The 17,661-nt window shown below is 45.0% G+C and overlaps 1 protein-coding gene and 1 long non-coding RNA gene across 11 annotated transcripts in view; one reads left to right on the forward strand and one right to left on the reverse strand.

The window, feature by feature from the left end:
• Tmem108 (transmembrane protein 108) overlaps window positions 1–17,661 on the reverse strand; it is a 290,470-nt gene that overhangs the window by 48,433 nt on the left and 224,376 nt on the right. The window lies entirely within an intron of this gene.
• On the forward strand, window positions 15,332–17,431 carry LOC116073101. The gene is made up of 2 exons (XR_004111667.1): window positions 15,332–15,634; window positions 16,985–17,431. It is a non-coding gene; the product is annotated as an uncharacterized LOC116073101 (long non-coding RNA).

Here is a 17,661-nt window from a genome sequence, read left to right on the forward strand (position 1 = left end):
AAAAAAAAAAAAAAAGGTAGAGGAGCCAAGGAGGAGTGCTCAGTGGGTAAGTGGGTAAGGGTGCTTGCCATCTAAGAGTGAGGACTTGAGTCTAATTCTCCAGAATCCACGGAAAAGCCAGACACATTACATGAGCATCTACAATCCCAGTGTTCCTACAGGGAAATAGGGAGCAAAGAGAATACGCAGAAGTCCATGGGCCAGCTATCCTGTGTGTGAGGTATCAAGATTACAGAGAGACCATGTCTCAGACAAGATAGAAGGTGTAGATTGATATCCAAGGCTGTTCTCTGAGCTCTACACATACATGCTGTGGTGTTACTCAAAATGCCTGCATTCATACACCTGACTGTGTACACACACACACATACACACAAACAAATAAGGTAGAGAGTGACTGAGAAATACACCTGACATTGACCTCTGACCCCCACGTGCACGCCTATGCTCATGAACATGTACACTTGCCCATGCTCCCTCCCCAAATAAATACATGTTATGTCCATGCTCAAAACCCTCTTGGACTCCATCTCTTGTGCTACGTTTTAGAGCTTCATGTAGGCCATGTCAGCCTTAAATTTGCTTTGTAGCCAATGATGACCCTGACCTCCTGACCTTTCTGCCTCTACCTCCCCAGGGCAGGAATTACAAATTTGTGCAATAGCCCAAGTTTTAACAATGGTCACTGTCCTCCACTCTGACCTGTCTCTCCTGACCTCTCAATCAGCTTCAGCTCCAATGACTTCTCTGCTGCCCACAACACACCATGCAGGTTCCTTCTCCTGGTTAAACTTGAGCCACCTTTAGTTAGCATGTAGAAGAATGCAAATCGATCCATTCCTATTTCCTTGTACAAAGCTCAAGTCCAAGTGGATCAAGGACCTCCACATAAAATCAGACACACTGAAACTAACAGAAAAGAAAGTGGGGAAGAGCCTTGAGCACATGGGCACAGGGGATAATTTCCTGAACAGAACACCAATAGCTTCTGCTCTAAGATCAAGAATTGACAAATGGGACCTCATAAAGTTGCAAAGCTTCTGTAAGGCAAAGGACACTGTCAATAGGACAAAATGGCAGCCAACAAATTGGGAAAAGATCTTTACCAATCCTATATCTGATAGAGCGCTAATACCTAATATATACAAAGAACTCAAGAAGTTAGACTCCAGAGAACCAAATAGCCCTATTAAAAATGGGGTACAGAGCTAAACAAAGAATTCTCAACTGAGGAATATCGAATGGCTGAGAAACACCTAAAGAAATGTTCAACATCCTTAGTTATCAGGGAAATGCAAATCAAAACAACCCTGAGATTCCACCTCACACCAGTCAGAATGGCTAAGATAAGAAACTCAGGTGACAGTAGATGCTGGAGAGGTTGTGAAAAAAGAGGAACACTCCTTCATTGCTGGTGGGATTGCAAGCTGGTACAACCACTCTGAAAATCAGTTTGGTGGTTCCTCAGGAAATTAGACATAGTACTACCTGAGGACCCAGCTATACCACTCCTGGGAATATACCCAGAAGATGCTCCAACATGTAATAAGAACACATGCTCCACTATGTTCATAGCAGCCTTATTTATAATAGCTAGAAGCTGGAAACAACCCAGATGTCTCTCAACAGAAGAATGGATACAGAAAATGTGGTACATTTATACAATGGAGTACTATTCAGTGATTAAAAACAATGAATTTATGAAATTTTTAGGGAAATGGATGGATGTGGAGAATATCATTCTGAGTGAGGTAACCCAATCACAAAAGAACACACATGGTATGAACTCACTGATACGTGGATATTACCCCAGAAGCTCAGAATACCCAAGATACAATACACAGACCACAAGAAACTCAAGAAGAAGGAAGACCAAAGTGTGGATACTTCGATCCTTCTTAGAAGGGGGAACAAAATACCCATGGAAGGAGTTGCAGAGACAAAGTATGGAGCAGAGACTGAAGGAAGGACAATCCAGAGACTGCCCCACCTGGGAATCCTTCCCATATTCAATCACCAAACCCAGACACTATTGTGGATGCCAGCAAGTGCTGGCTGACAGAAGCCTGATATAGCTGTCTCCTGAGAGGCTCTGAAAGTGCCCGACTAATACACAAGTAGAGGCTCTCAACCATCCATTGGACTGAGCATAGGGTCTCCAATGAAGGAGCTAGAGTAAGGACCCAAGGATCTGAAGAGGTTTACAACCCCTTAGGAGGAACAACAATATGATCTAACCAGTACCCCAGAGCTCCCAAGGACTAAATCATCAACCAAAGAGTACACATGGGGGGACTCATGGCTCCAGATGCATATGTAGCAGAGGATGGCCTAGTTGGTCATCAATGAGAGAAGAGGCCCTTGGTCCTGTGAAGGTTCTATGCCCCAGTGTAGGGGAATGCCAGGGCCAGGAAGTGGGAGAAGGTGGGTTGGTTGGTTTTTTTTTTAGAGGAGAAACTGGGAAAGGAGATAACATTTGAAATATAAATAAAGAAAATATCTAATAATAATAATAAAAAAACTTGAGCTACCTTTACCTCCTACCTCACATGATATTGGGTTTCTGTATCTATGTTGTCTACTGGACAGGCCTTCCATAACCATCCCATGTGTGATCATGCATCTACATCAAGCTCTACCCTGGTGTTTCCACAGTATTTAACATCACTTTGCTTATACTGGGTATCTACCGTTTGTAGTGAGGATTTCAGTTTCTTAAAAAAACCAGATATGTTTTGTGAATGTGTTTTTGTTTTGATCTCAGGTATGGGATAAGAGGCTGCTTCACAGTAGGTGATTATGATTTGTCTAGTGAACTAGCAGGGGTGTGATCTTTGCCAGCTGCAGATAGTTTCCCTCTGGGGACTCTGGAGAAGGATGAATGGGAGAGCCCTGAGGGGGACTCTGAGAAGGCAGCTACTCCCCCTGCTGCTGTGGTTTGTCAACTGGTCACAAGCAAAGAGATGAGAAGTTGGAGCTATCCTGACAATGAGGATAGGACTTGCTTCAAGTAACCCAATGCCCTAATCAGCAGAAAGTAGCTCATAGAGGTCCATGCCCTGTTTCCCCTCTAACCTTTCACTTTTCTCTCTTATCTAGTGTTGGGGGGTTAGAGGGATTAGGGTAGGATAAGGGTTAGAAGGGCGGTAGAGGTATAAGAATCCAATAAAATAGCAAGAAAAAAAAATGGCACCAACAACCATTTCCATCTTTCCAGAATGCAAGTATCAACAGAACAACAGCATTCTTTGTTTTGCTAATGTGTTACCAACATCTAGAATAAGACCTAGAAATAGCAGATATTTAATAATTAAAAGTAGAGTGATTGACAGATTGAATGAATGAGGATGTTCATGCCTTATGGGTGCTGTGTTTGTTTCTAAAGGGGGAAGGTTTACATCAGTCAAAAGTCTCTTAGTGAAACCAAATCCCTTGTCTGGCGAGGTTCTTCTGGATGAAGATGGAAGTTATAATTTAAAAGCCAATCCTCCTTTCTTCTCCTTCCATCTCAAGGCAGGGTCTTACTATGCAGCCCAGGTTGGCCTTCAACCCAAGATCTTCCTGTCTCAGGTCTCATGAATGCTGGAATTACAACTACTACCACACGTGGGTAAAATTTAATAGTAAAGTCTGAAGACCACAACCATACAGTACCACCTCTGTGTTACTGTTGGTGGCTCAGGATAGCACCCTATCATCTTCTGCCCATGGCTTCAGTGGGGTATCTATCCTCTTGGATACTTTTTTTTTCTTTTCTGAGACAAGGTTTCTTTGTATAGCTCTGGCTGTCCTGGAACTCACTCTGTAGACCAGGCTGGCCTTGAACTCAGAAATCTGCCTGTCTCTGCCTCCCAAGTGCTGGGATTAAAGGCATGCACCACCAGCGCTCAGCTCCTCTTGGATACTTAAACCAGGTAGTTATGCTAAACTTTGTGCACTGGCTAGTTTTTATGCTAACTAGTCAGAAGCTACAGTCATCTTAGAAGAGGGAGCCTCAACTGAGAAAATGTTGAGATCAGGTTGTATGGAAGCCTGTAGGGCATTTTCCTAACTAGGGATTGATGTGTGTGGGGGGGTGGGCCCAGACATTATTGGTGGTGCTCTCCCTGGGCTGGTGGTTGTAGATGCTATAAGAAAGCAGAAGGCAGGCTGAATAAGCTATGAGGAGCAAGCCAGTAAGTGGCACTTCTTTCCCCAAGGCCTCTGCAGCAACTCCTGCCTCCTGGTTTCTGTCCTGTTTGGGTTCCTGTCTTGACCTTCCCTCAATAGACTTCAATTCGGGATAATAAACCAAATAAACCTTTTCCTCCCCCATGTTGATTTTGGTCATGGTGTTTAATCATAGCAACAGTAACCCTATGAGGGGTGTGTGTGTGTGTGTGTGTGTGTGTGTGTGTGTAGGCATGCATGCATGAGTAGATACCAGTGTACAGCAGACCTGTCTGAAGGTGGATAGAACTGACCCCTGCATACCTCAAAATCATTCTATTTCAGTCCCTGTCAGTCTCCTGATTCTATTTTCTTCCCTTCCTTACCCTGGTTATTCATACCATGCCACATACTCCTGTGACTGAGAAACATAGGAAAAACGGCACACATGCACAGACAAGTTCTGTTTCAGTCAATGTGAGGTTCAGCACAAGGCTTTGAGGATGTGTGCCACATCTGGAGGTCACAGTCCTCTAAGAGAGACTGTGTATGTGTGTGTGGGGGGGGGGGGGGGGAGGAGAGACAGGGGGCGTGGATGCAGCTGGCTGAAGATTAAAGGAAGGTATTCTGGTGACAAATACAACAACATCCGATAAGATGGGAACCCGGATTCCCACAATTTTCTCTTACTTTGTTTTGATAGCGGAACAACAGCTATCTAATCTGGACTTTTAGAAGGAAAGGTGAAATCAGGGATGCCTGGGTAGGGAGACCTCAGGCTCTGGCTTGTACAAAGTCGATGCAATGGCCTTATTCTTAAGTGAAAGTGGGGCTATCTGCCTGCCTCTGCCTCCCAAGTGTTGGGATTGGCAATGGCCTTATTCTTAAGTGAACGTGGCTTAAGTGATCAGTGATGCTCAGAGACTACCAGGGATGCTGAGTGACCCTCTGCTCCGAAGAGCTATTAGCACTCCAAGACTGATACGATATAAACCTAGCACTTGTGGATACTGATTACCTCAGGTTGGTGTCTGAAGATTCTAGAGAAGCAGTAAAGGTGTTTATGGGCAGGAGCACGACATGCACTTATTCCCTAAAACTGCAACATTTGTATATATGTAGCTGTGCATCCTTTCAGAAAAGAATATAACAGAGGGCTGGGAAACTGCCTAGTCTACATAGTAACTATTTTAGACCCCGAGGGCCAGATGGTTCTGTCTCTCCACTGAACTCCGCTGGCAGAGTGAGAAAGCATAGATACACATGAGAGAATGGGTGTGTCAGGCTTCCAGGGAAACTCGGTTTTTACAGCAACAGGAGGTGGACAGGAACAAAGCCTGGGTCTGCTGAGCCTTGGAACAGGAGTAGGGTGGCCATGACAATGGATAGGTTCTGTATTTGTGTTCTCTGATATGGCAACCACTGGCTTGCTGTAATTAAGCAATGCAGCTACTAGGACTGGCAAGCTGAATTTTTGAACCATGAAAATTATTATTTTTTTGCATGTGGAAGCTCAGGTGTGCTCATGCACACGCGTGCATCTGAGCAGTCTTGGGCGTACCATCCACCTTGTTAAGCCAGGCTCTCTCTGGCCTGGAGATCACTAATTAGGCTAGACTGGAGTGTCAGGAAACCCCAGAGACCCACTTTTCTCCAGCACTTTGGTTCTAAGCATACACAAACATGATTTTTTGATGTGGGTGTTAGGATCAAATACCAATCCTCATACTTACATGGCAAGCGCTCTATTAACTGATTTTCTCTCTAGCCCCTAATTAATGTTTCAGAGGGACCAGTGGGTACTAGTTTTGAAAAAGTGGATCTAAAAGTTCTTAAAGTAACTACCTAAAACACAAGAAGTTACAGGTTCAAAGAACTCACCCAGGATGGAGACATTTAACATCCACAGACACTGCCATTGTGCTGTGGGCAGCCTTTCATCCCTGGCCTTCCACAGGGATGAGAAGAATCAGGTTCAGGGACTCAGGAGATGGCTGGACACTATGACAAGGAATCAGGGATATGATGGAGCACGGCAGGAGACCGGAGGAATCTCTTGCTCTCTCTCCTCCTGCAGCAGTTTGCCAAAGTGGCTGTAATGGGTCATCTGCTTCCCTGGTTACAGGGACCTGCTGTGCAATGTGAATAACGCAGAGAGGGCAGAGAGCCTGGGAGGCTCATGTTGGATCCATCAGAAGGACTTTAAGGCACACTGGTTTTTCTTTCTCACCTAAGAAAGGTCTTGAAATAGGCTTGCATCTGCCTTGGGGGCATTCACATTTCCCAATAAGGCTGTCTGTCAGTCTCTGAAGGATCCTGTTAAATATTATTTTATCCACCCACCCTAGAGGGCCCCACCGGAGGAGGGCTCGTCTACTTATTTTCCTCACTCTGTTGGGTGTTTATTGATGCATTCCCCTAGATCTCTCTGCATAGGGAAGACATTAACCAACCCTTAAAGCCAGCACCCGAGGTGGGGAGATGGGACTAGACCTGAACTCAGCACCTGGAAGCCTGCAATTTCTCTAATGTTAATTTTTGTTATAGTTACAGTAGTCAGATATTTTCCAGACATCCAGCATCTGATTCCAGCAGAGCCCCTCCTACTGGGACTTCTAGTCTGAGACTGCTGCTTCCTCAGACCTCTAAGTGGAGAAATCATTGTCATACTCTATCCTCCCACAAGGACGGTCCCTTTCAGCAGCACATGGGACACATCTGCCCCCTTGAAAGCTCCAAACCATGATCTAGGGCATTCTACAATTTAGTCTCTAGCTAGGAAACCCAATTCTGAGTTCAGAACGTCCTTTTTTTTTTTTTTTTGCCATGAACCAACAGTCTGGGTCTACCTTCCTGGTTCTCACTTCCCCATCCACCATCATTAGAATTCCCCTGATGAATATTAATAAGATGGCTTCCAAGTTCTCAAGTTTTAATTAGCCAGGCCCCCAGGGAAATGTGTGCATCACGGACACAGGGGAAGCTATGCTTGAGGAAAACAGGAAAGGAGCTCTCGTCAGTATGGGTCCTTGGGGACACTGTGACCATGTAGCTCGGTTATAGATAGCACAGACAGAGTTAAGTATGGACTCCAGGTGCTTTCTCTGCCCCAGTGTTAAGTCTCAAAAACTCAGGATGAATGGCTGAAGTGCTTTAACATACCAAGGGGGACACTGGCCAGCTCTCCCAGCATCCCTCAGTTCCTGTATCTCCTCTCAGCGCTCCCAGCATCCCTCACTGTCTGTGTCTCCTCCCAGCTCTCCCAGCATCCCTCAGTACCCGTGTCTCCTCCCAGCACTTCTCATCCTGCTGCCTACCCAGAACCTCTCTCTCTCTCTCAGGGGCCGGGCTCCCACTTCCCTTCCCCACCTGATTCCTATATAACTCAGCCATTTGGCTACCCTTTGCTCTTGCTCACTTGGTCCATGCCACCTCTATTGCTTCCCCTTCTGCACTCTCCTCTCCTGGTCCAGTTTAGTCTTCTGGGCATGTTCAGCCTGGACTCTTCCTCCTGCCTGCTTTCTCCCTTGTCTTCTCCATACTTTAGGGAGTAGCCATGGCCTCCTCTTTTTATTTCATTTTTTTTTTTCCATTCACTTGGAGCAACAGAGTGACGCTCTGGCTATTCAACCCAGACGCTGAAGCCTGCACCAGCTATTTGTTGTTGTTGGTTTAAGGTATAGAGTCATTTGTCTAGTTCCTTTTCTTCTATTAGGAGGTTGAAGTGGTGCATAACACGGGCAAGGGAGGACCTAGTAAGTGTGGACATGATCCATACTCAAGGAGCTAGCTTTCTCTCAACTCCGATGAGATGATGAGAGGGCCTATCTCCACCTAGATGTGCTCACCTCCACCATCGGGGTCTGTGCCTGCAGACTCGTTCTGTTCAGCTCAACGTCTCTTTCCCCAGACTCCCTCCTTATGTAAAGGTCGAGAGGCATATGTACAATTGTCTTAAAAAATATTACATTTATTTCTTTTCATGTGGGTGTGCACGTGCCACTGTGCATATGTTGGGATCTGAGGACAACTTCTAGAAATCTGGTTTCCTTTCACTATGTGGGTTGCCTGGATTAAGCCCAGGTCACCCATCTTGGTGGGGGGCAAGTACCTTAACCATCTCACTGGCCCTCAATTTTTTTTTTTAAATTATTTAAAGTTTATTACACACAAGCTATCTAAAAGTAGGCAGAAGAGTGACACTGTGACCCTTTCATGGACTGGCAGCTACCATGTCCACTTCTCAAAGTCCACTTCTCAACCTCCACTTCCCTGTATCTTTTGGTGGTAAATTCTGGGCATCCTACAATTCTTTTTTTTTTTTTTTCTATAATTCTAATTTAAGGTCCATCCATACCCACCTTCATGACATGCTAGGCCATCAACTCCCACCTCTATGGGGGTAAATCTCAAATATCCTGTGTTTGACATGTTTTAAGGGACCTGTCATGTGAGGCTATCTGTTCATTAGACAGAACCTTATGTGAATGAATACACGAAAGCAGGTCTGACCTGAACAGACAAGCTGGTGACGCAAGGTCTAGGAAGCGGGACAAGGTGGAATACAGAGGGAAGACACAGCATGTTGAGCAAAACCAACCACCCCCTATCCCCCCAGCCCAGACACACACCCAAAATAGGTGAAGAGACATGGGGTGTACTCTGTGACACATGTTCCCTCGAAGCCAGCTGGTCTTAGTGACCAAGATCTTCATTTTAGAAAGATTTACCCCAGAAAAATTACCGCCCATTCATTAAATAAGGCTTTTTACTTTGTTTTTTTGTTTTGTTTTGTTTTATTTTTTTGTTTTTGTTTTTTGGTCTCCCTCTTCTCTGTTCTCTCTCTACTTTCTGCCCCTCTCCTTTGTTGCTGTTTTTTCTTCTGCATCTCTTCTGGCTCCCTCCCCCTTTTGCTCCCCCCACCACCCCTTAACCTTTTCTTCAGAGGATCAGGACTTAGCCCAAAGGCTCTTCCTAGCTCTGCTCCCTTCTGAAGCTGTTCTCCATGGCAACAGAGGCTGCCTCACACCGTGAGGCCCAGCAAGGTATGGGAGGAGGAGGCTGGCAGAAAGCAAATATTGTCTAAAGGCGACTGACTTATTTCTAGGTTGCTTTGGAGGAGGAAGCTGACCCAGCGCATTTCCAGTGAGGTGACAAATGGGAGGTGATGATGGCGCGTGAATGCTTCTGTTCCTCAAGCTTGTTATGATTTTTTTTTTTTTAATTTTCCTCCCCAAAGCAAAACTGCAAGGTACTGAGGAAGAAAAGACAGGAGGATTCATTGCTTGGATGCACCCTCAAGTGCCATGCAATGGGGAACTTCCCATCTGCTCCCCCAGGCAGAAGGAATGTGACCCAGGCAGAGGGAATCCTCCTACACTGTCCCTAGCACTCCTTGGGAGTCCTTAATCACCTTCAGCCTGGCAGGATGTTTAATCAGCAAGGAAGTAGGTACCACACAGTGCAGTTCTTTGGGGAGGGTACATGAAGAGGGCATTGGACCTTTGCTTTGCCCCATTTCCCTCCTTCCCTCCCTCCCTCCCTCCCTCCCTCCCTCCCTCCTTCCCTCCCTCCCTTTTTTAAACCTCCTGCCCCTGAGTGCTTGCAGGCTATGAGGAAAATGCTGCAACTTTTACCCTGGCTATGGAAATACGCAAGAAGCAAGAAGTGAAAGAGAGGCTGAAGGCTGGGGAGAACTCAAAGTGCCTGTCTCCTGAGCATCAGGCCCTGGGTTCCTCATCCCCATGTTAAAAGCTGGGCATCACAGTGCTCATCTCTAATCCTAGTGCTTGGAAGGTGAAGTCAAATGGGATCTACCAGAATACAGAGGAGGATACCTCATGCTGACCTCTGGCTTCTATACACAGTATACCCACTACACACAATGCACACACCCACATATACTACACAAACTACATACATTCTATACTCTACATACATAGACACAGAGATACACTTTACAGACACTTCATATATATACTACACACACACCACATACATTGTACACATTCTACACATACAGACAGACACAGAGACACACTCTACACACTACACACACACACACACACACACACACACACACACACAGATACACACACCTCTATGGGACAGTAGGCCATGCCGGAACACTTGGTACAGTTGAGTGAGTTCAGAGACTCCCTGTAGGAGGCTCCCTGCTCCCTATTAAATTCCTGACCTGGACCGCGTGCCACACTTCTCACATAGGAAATGTGACCTCTGGTCATGTAGCCAAAACCAGAGTTCTCTATGCTAAAGAGGCCCGGAGGGTTTAGCCAATAAGCTTCCCTTCCCAGACATTCCTCCCTTTAAAAGGTATTCAATTTCTGGTCTACTCTGAGGAGATGGTATGCACCCATTTTCCACAATGAACAATCAATTACACAGTGATTAGGTGAAAAATAAATTTATAATTCTAGCTAGCTTACTAAGTGCCTTGTTAGAATTCAAAGTCCTCAATCTGATCCATTTTTCCTTCTTTCTTTTCTCAATCAATCAATCAATCAATCAACCAATCAATCAACTAGGTATCTCCATCTCTCTGTTCTATCTATCTATCTATCTATCTATCTATCTATCTATCTATCTATCTATCTATCTGAATGAGAATCTAAGTAAAGTCTATCTATTAAAATTTGTTGCCTCTAAACAATTTTTAATTGATAGGTTATTTTCTCTCCCCTTTCTTTTTCTTTTTCCTGCAATTTACTTGCCCAAAATACTAGGTCATTTATCTGATACAGTATCTTGGGTTCTGGATTTATTTGAGCATACCTCATGCAGGAGAGATTTTCTGGGGTAGAAGAGGTGGTATTTATAATAACACGTCTAAGTATAGTAGATACAGATTTTGGAATCAGAGCTGGCTTTAAATCCTTGGATTACAACTAACTCCATGACTTTTAGCAAGATTTTTAGTTATTTCCCGATTTCCTAATGTATATCATGGGCTTTGAAGATGATAACACACAACAGATGGTGGATTCTAAGAAAAGCTCTTAAAGGGGCGGTTACAAACTAGTGTGCAACCTCCTTCATCCCCACTTCATCTCTCCTCTGTCTCTTCACCAAGGCTGGAAGGACCAGTGTGGTGTGCCTCAGGTCACCACCCCAGGACACAGCGCCCTTGTTGGTCAGTTTAATGTATTCACTGGCACAAAAGAACACTGCTTCCAAGTCACTTACGTCTAAAATACAAATTTGTTTCTTAATTTCCCTCATGTCAGGTACCAGAGTGCCACCATTGGTCACAGCTTTAAGAGAGTGTTTGTGAAGCTGGGAAATGGTGGCCCATGCCTTTAGTCCCAACACTTAGGAGGCAGAGGCAGGAGCATCTCTGTCAATTCAAGGCCAGCCTGGTCTACAGAGTGAGTTCCAGGGCAGCCAAGGCTAACTCTGTCTCCAATGTTCATGAGGGAAACCTCACAGTCCAATGGATTCACTGGGCGGATGGCAGTCAGAACTGTCCCCTGCCACTCTGGGGCTTGGTACTTCTCTCCCTTCCCATGCTGAAGCACTGCCCTTCAACCAAACTCTTCCCTGGCTTTCACACAGGCCCGGCTCCGGCTCGGCTCCTATTTGTTTGTCCTTGCATGTCAGTCCTACAGGCGCTAAGGACTTGGTCTGTTATGCTGCTCACAGCTGAGTCCTCAGCTTCAGTGTGTGCTTCCTGCCCCCGCCAGCAGGCATGTAGCTCACACTGGCTCAGGTGCTGAATTACACTAACTAACCCTTTCACCCACACCGGGTGAGACCTCTCCTCAAGATGACATTGCAGGTTACAAGCCATCGCTATTTGTTAAATGCTTTCCAAGGTTTCACCCTACTTGTTTCAAAAACTGGTATGACGTTCGGCTTCTGTGTAGAACTCATGGTCTGTCTTTTTTTTTTTTTTTTTTTTTTTTTTTTTTTTTTATCTGTTGCTCTGTAAGAGATCCATGCAATGTATACATCTGAAAGCACAAGAAGAAAATCTCATTTCTTTTATAAAACTCCTATTGTTCACACATGTGCCAAGGTCTTCAGGACTTGGCAAAAAAGAAAAAAAAAAAAGGCTCCCTTCCTTTGTTGAGACTGTTATTGATTCTTTAGTAATGACCACCTTGAGAGGCCTGAATAAAGGGAAGAGTATGGGTTGTTAAAATTCATCGTATCAATAGTCGCAGCCATGCATTTGGAAATTCCCTGACTACTTGATCCGGATGGGTAACAGCCATGTTGTGGAGTTTGCTGGCCCAGGATCTTTGAATCTTTTCCAGGCACTCACACCAGCATAGCTGGAATAAACCCCCATTCTGTCGGGGACCTATAAACCCTCCCTTCCTGGCTGTGTTGGCTTTCCCAGGGTCATTCGCAGTCTCTCCTGATTTATGCTAAGATGCCAATCTAGATTCCTTCTTCCCACGCGCAGAGTGTTTTCCCGCCCACCTTGAGCCCCTTGTTGGCTGGCTTCTGACCCAGAATCCAGCTTTTCCAGTCTTTATTTTTGACAGTTATCCTGGACAGTCTGCTAGCTTATGATCTGGCATTTTCCCCAGACTGCTTGTTGGTTCTCTCTGGGGTCAGTTAGTTAGAACCATACGGTTAGAACCAAGTATGTCTACCCCAGCAGATCTGATTCTCCATCCCCTAGGGACCTTGCCAGCTGGGTCCTGTAAGGACAGGGGGAAGATGCTGACCCAGGCTTATCTTCTAGATGGTCCAGAGATGCTGGTAAGCACAGGGCTTGGCTACATCTCTACCTGTGAAGACATGATGCTCACATATGAGAAGAACTCGTTTCCCTACCTCCATCCCTTATCCTGGGATGGTAAGGTCCTCTGTTTAAGTGCCACGCCTCTTTAGTTAAGAACTGGGCATCATGATATCACTTAGAGTTCAGCATTCTCACTGGTACAAAAAGAGCCTAGGGCCTCATCAGCCTAGGGCCACAGCTCCCTCAGGGACAAACTAAAGGTGGAAGCTCTTCAGTGTGTACCTTTATAACCGGCACACACTTTTTTGTAAACAGATACTTCAAAAGTACAGTCTCTTTAACTTCTATCATGATTAAGCTCTGGTAAGTAGGGATAAGCTGTGGAAAGAGGAGCCATCTGAAAAGTCCCTTTACCTCCTCATGTGTATGTTTCTTATTTTCCTTGCTTTGCGTGACTAATGGAATGCCCAGTAACACAGATGGAGAGCAACTGATGATCAGAAGCAGCGCCTGTCTCTGTGTTCACTTCCCTCTCTCCTTTTGTTGTATGAGAAGCTTGATGGGGTCCCTGAATTTTCACAGTAGGGGGAACCTGCTCTGGGGACACATGCTGACCAGAGCTGCAGAGGTACCACTGTGCATCCTGTTTCATAGCATATTAACATGTATTGTGCAAAATAAAAAAAAAATCATTTTTCAAGCCAATTTCTTCAAGATTTTAAAGATTGGTCTCACTGCTGCCTTTTGAATCTTTATTTCTGAGACCACCTCCCATCTTCCAGCTGCAGCTGCAGCACTGCTTGAGTTTGGTGCAGCTGGCACATGGGGGAGAGTTCTTGGGGGAAAGCTGTGACCCAGGAGAGGCAGGGAGGGAGAAGGCCGCATGACTCATGTTCCCAGCTGGACTGGCTCATCAAATCTGCTTCTGGCAGTTACCAGCAGACCAAGCACTGTTGGACCTTCAAAGTGAAGAGACCCAAGTGTTTTCCGTGGACAGGGTTTGGTCCCAGTCTCACTTCGTATGTTCAAATTTCGGTCCCAAGGGATTTAGTTCTATACCTCAAAACCATCTGTCATGATGAAAAGACTGGAATGAGACGGGACCTTCCCCGGGGCCACGAGGCAAGAAGGCTTTGAGAGGTTCTTCTGTGATGTAGATTCTCCCACCAACTACTATGTCAGCAAAGATAACTCACTTGGCTGCTGGCTTCATCTTCATCCATCGGAACAGGAGATTAATCTACGCCTCCACTTCCTTAAGCAGGGTATAGAGTAAGAAAGTACTGACCTCTCAGTAAACACTTCCCACGTGCCAGGTATTGTTATAAACACTTGGTCAGTACTGTACTGTCATTTGGCTCCCTCAGTCTATGGACAAGATTCCCAGACGACAGTGGGGAAACTGAGGCACAGCAAGGTTATAAAGCAAGAATATCATGGTGCCAAGTATCTCCATGGGCAGGAAGTAAGGCGATCAAAGAGCTTATTCTCATACTTATTACAGTAATATCTTTGTCTCTTTATCCCAAAAGCCACAAGCTTCGCTGAGACATTTCTAAGGACCAGGATATACAAACATTCAATTGAATACGTGCCCTTGCTCTGAAGAGATCTGAACAGACCCATCCATCTACGCATCACCAAGGTGAACTTCATGCTTGATGGCATAAGCAGCTCCCTATCAGCTGACAGCCTATGAGACTAGGTGAGGAAGCAGTATAGTGTGTGTGGAGCAGCTGTCTGGCTACCTTGGTGACAATGGAGACTGGCAATAATGTTCAGAGGCAAAGCAACTGAGAATGAGGGATCCTGACGGAGAGAGGCTATGTACCCACTGTTTCCCAAAGTACGTATGTATTTAGAAAAGCATCAGACTAAAACTGAGAGGTGTCTCGCGTCTTCATGCTCTCTCGGAGATCATCCCAATAGCCACGCTGCTCTTCTGAGGGCCAGTTCCCATCCTGTCTGGTTGTGCCTCCAATCAGCATTTGCATAATTTAAACCACAAAGCTGTCATTCTCTATTAACTGGGTGGGAGCTGGGACACATCTTGGATCTGTCAGCTTCATTTTCTCAGTGATTAAACATACTCTATTTTTTCCAAGTATTACCCTTTCCAATAAAGTCTTAGCCATTTCTTTTGAGCGGCTCATTTATCTTGGTAGAATGACATAGGAAAAAAAAAACTAAACCTTAAGCATTCCTTTAGGAGCATAGCCCCATCCATTTATGCACGGACAGGGATGACAGGAATCGAGTCAGGGAAGCCTTCAACTTACAGATATTAATAGAACGGCGGAGAGGAGTTAATCTTCTATTAGATTACAGTGGATAGGGAAACTGCCATCCAATTGCTAGCAGCTTTCTCTAATGCTAATCATCCGTGCAGCAGGGAGAAGCCTTAAACACATATTAGAAAGGTCTGCAGCCTCTAATGCCATTATAAACGCTGCCATCACAGGGGGTAGCTATTACTTGTAGTGCTGTGAGCAGAGGTACAGCTTCACAGGGTCACAGGAAAAAAAATCTAAATATGTCTGTTCACAAAGAGAGCTGAGTGTTTATTCGCTCCACGGGGAAAGCCCTAGTTATGGCAGGGAGAAATGAGATGACCTTAGTGGATGCTGAAGAGGACCATCCAGGAGGAACGGACGGATGTCATGTGTCTGAGGAGGACGCGCCGTTTCCCATGGGGTGTACCATTCGGGAAGTCCAACACGGACAGCATCAGGAGGAAATGGCAGACAAAGGCAAAGCAAAGAAGACTTTGATGTAATTATTTCTAGAAAATTAATGTTGAATGAGATTTTCTAAATGTGTTTTGAAGATAAGATTTTCAAATTGTCCATGTTACAAAAGGTAAAGAGGGACGTAAGAAGTGTCGCGGGTTAAGGATTCAGGTCAACCAAGAGAATTCTGTGACCTTGGGTTGGAGCCTTCTTAGGAGGGGAATCATGCTATACGGTGCATTTACGGATTAGACGAAAGCGTCCTGACCAAGTTAGATCTGGTGGCATGGCTATGTCACTGTGTTTACCTGGCAGAATGCCTGCTTATGAAATGTAGAGTCAGGTACCTGAAGGCAAAAGGCAAGAGATGTGGAATTTATTCTCAAATGGTTTAGAAATAATTAAATGTTAACACACCACAAATATCAGTGTGGGCAGGGTAAATACTGTGTGATTCTACCTACATGAGGTGTTTAAAATACCAAGACCCTTCGGTTTGGAGAGATCAGTGTTTTCCAGGGGGCTGGAGGAGGGGAGGCCGGGAGTTGCTATGTGTCTCTGTATACCTGCAGTGGGAAGTTTGGATGGTAGGTGATTTATACTTTAGTGAAGTTCTTTATAAAGTTAATATGAACAGGTTTAGGAGGAAAACCCAGTAGATATCTGCAGGTTATTGTATGGCGGCGGCTGAATATCTGTCGGCTGCTGCTTGGAAATGAAACAGCTGCGGCCTGCTTGTGGCACACGTGGAAAGGGGATGAACTGGTCATTGCATTAGTTTTTATAAACTCGGCATTTTTTCTGGCTCCTTTTTTTCCCATTGTCATTACAGACAGTCACTTTGGCAAACAATAGTTGGTTGGATGTTCCCCTTTCTCAGATTTGGGCTCAAAAGTTGTCAGCATGGCGAAGTGGCTAGAAAGAGCCAAATCTCACACCGGGAGACCTTCTGGGAGTGAGAGCTTCCACATGGCTTTGTTGGGTTGTGTAACATGAAGCTGGCAAAAAGCCCCGCGTCAGTTATGGTTATAAAGTCACAAACTCCACAGACAGAAGACAATGTTCAATTTTCTGCTTAGGCAAGAAGAAAAATGTAGCCACACCATCACCGAGCCATTCTTTTTCCTTCTAACATATAACAGCACAGCGGGACAATAAGTTAAAATAGAATTGATTTGCTATCGCATATGACAGCAGAAAGGTTTCCAAGGTGGAATGCCACACGATTTCAAGGGATCTTCATCAATCCACACTAGGTCAGTCATTAAACAGTAATCATTTTAAGGGAAGGTGCATATCTTTTTATAGCTGAGACAGGTTTTCACATGAAGATTGTAAATGTGTTAAGAACAAGCAGTGGGTAAATATGCTTCCTTTCATTTCTTGACTTTAGGACATTTACAGGCTACCTTCAGAGGGCATGGATTTGACACATGGCTCATTTTTGCATATTTCCTACCCCCAGTGAAATGTTTAGGGAGGTTCAGAAGAACATCGTCTATGCAAGTCTCTCCTCAGATTCACTGTCCACGGGATGTGTCACCGTTATGAAACACTCCTCACAGAGGTCCAAAACCTGCCCACTTGTTTCCTCTGAACAGATGGCTGCTCCCTGCGGGGACCCTGACTGGCAGTGCTGATGTATGACAGAGGACGTCACATGAAAATAAAGTAGAAGGGGGACTATCTGGGAAGGGTTTGGAAGAGGAAGGGGACAAGAGATGGCCATGGGTCGTGAGGGGGTGACTATAATAAAAACTCATTACATACATGCATGAAAATGTTATGATAAAGCCACTATATAGACATACCTAATATAGCCTAATAAAAATGATTAAAACTGTGATTGTCATTATAATCTATGAGATGTGATTTGGGACTGACAATTATACATGAGCGCATACAGTGCCTACTCTAGCACTCCCGGCTACCACTACTGGCCTTGAAGAACACCTATATAAACTCGGAAGTTAGCGTTGTGTAAAGATCCCCCTGGTACAGTTTTATTCTGAAATACTCTTAGTTCTGACTACATTCCCTGAAGCATGTCAGCAAAACTCACCAAGAGAC

The sequence above is a fragment of the Mastomys coucha genome, unplaced genomic scaffold (genome assembly GCF_008632895.1).
Source record: "Mastomys coucha isolate ucsf_1 unplaced genomic scaffold, UCSF_Mcou_1 pScaffold23, whole genome shotgun sequence".
NCBI lineage: Eukaryota > Metazoa > Chordata > Mammalia > Rodentia > Muridae > Mastomys > Mastomys coucha.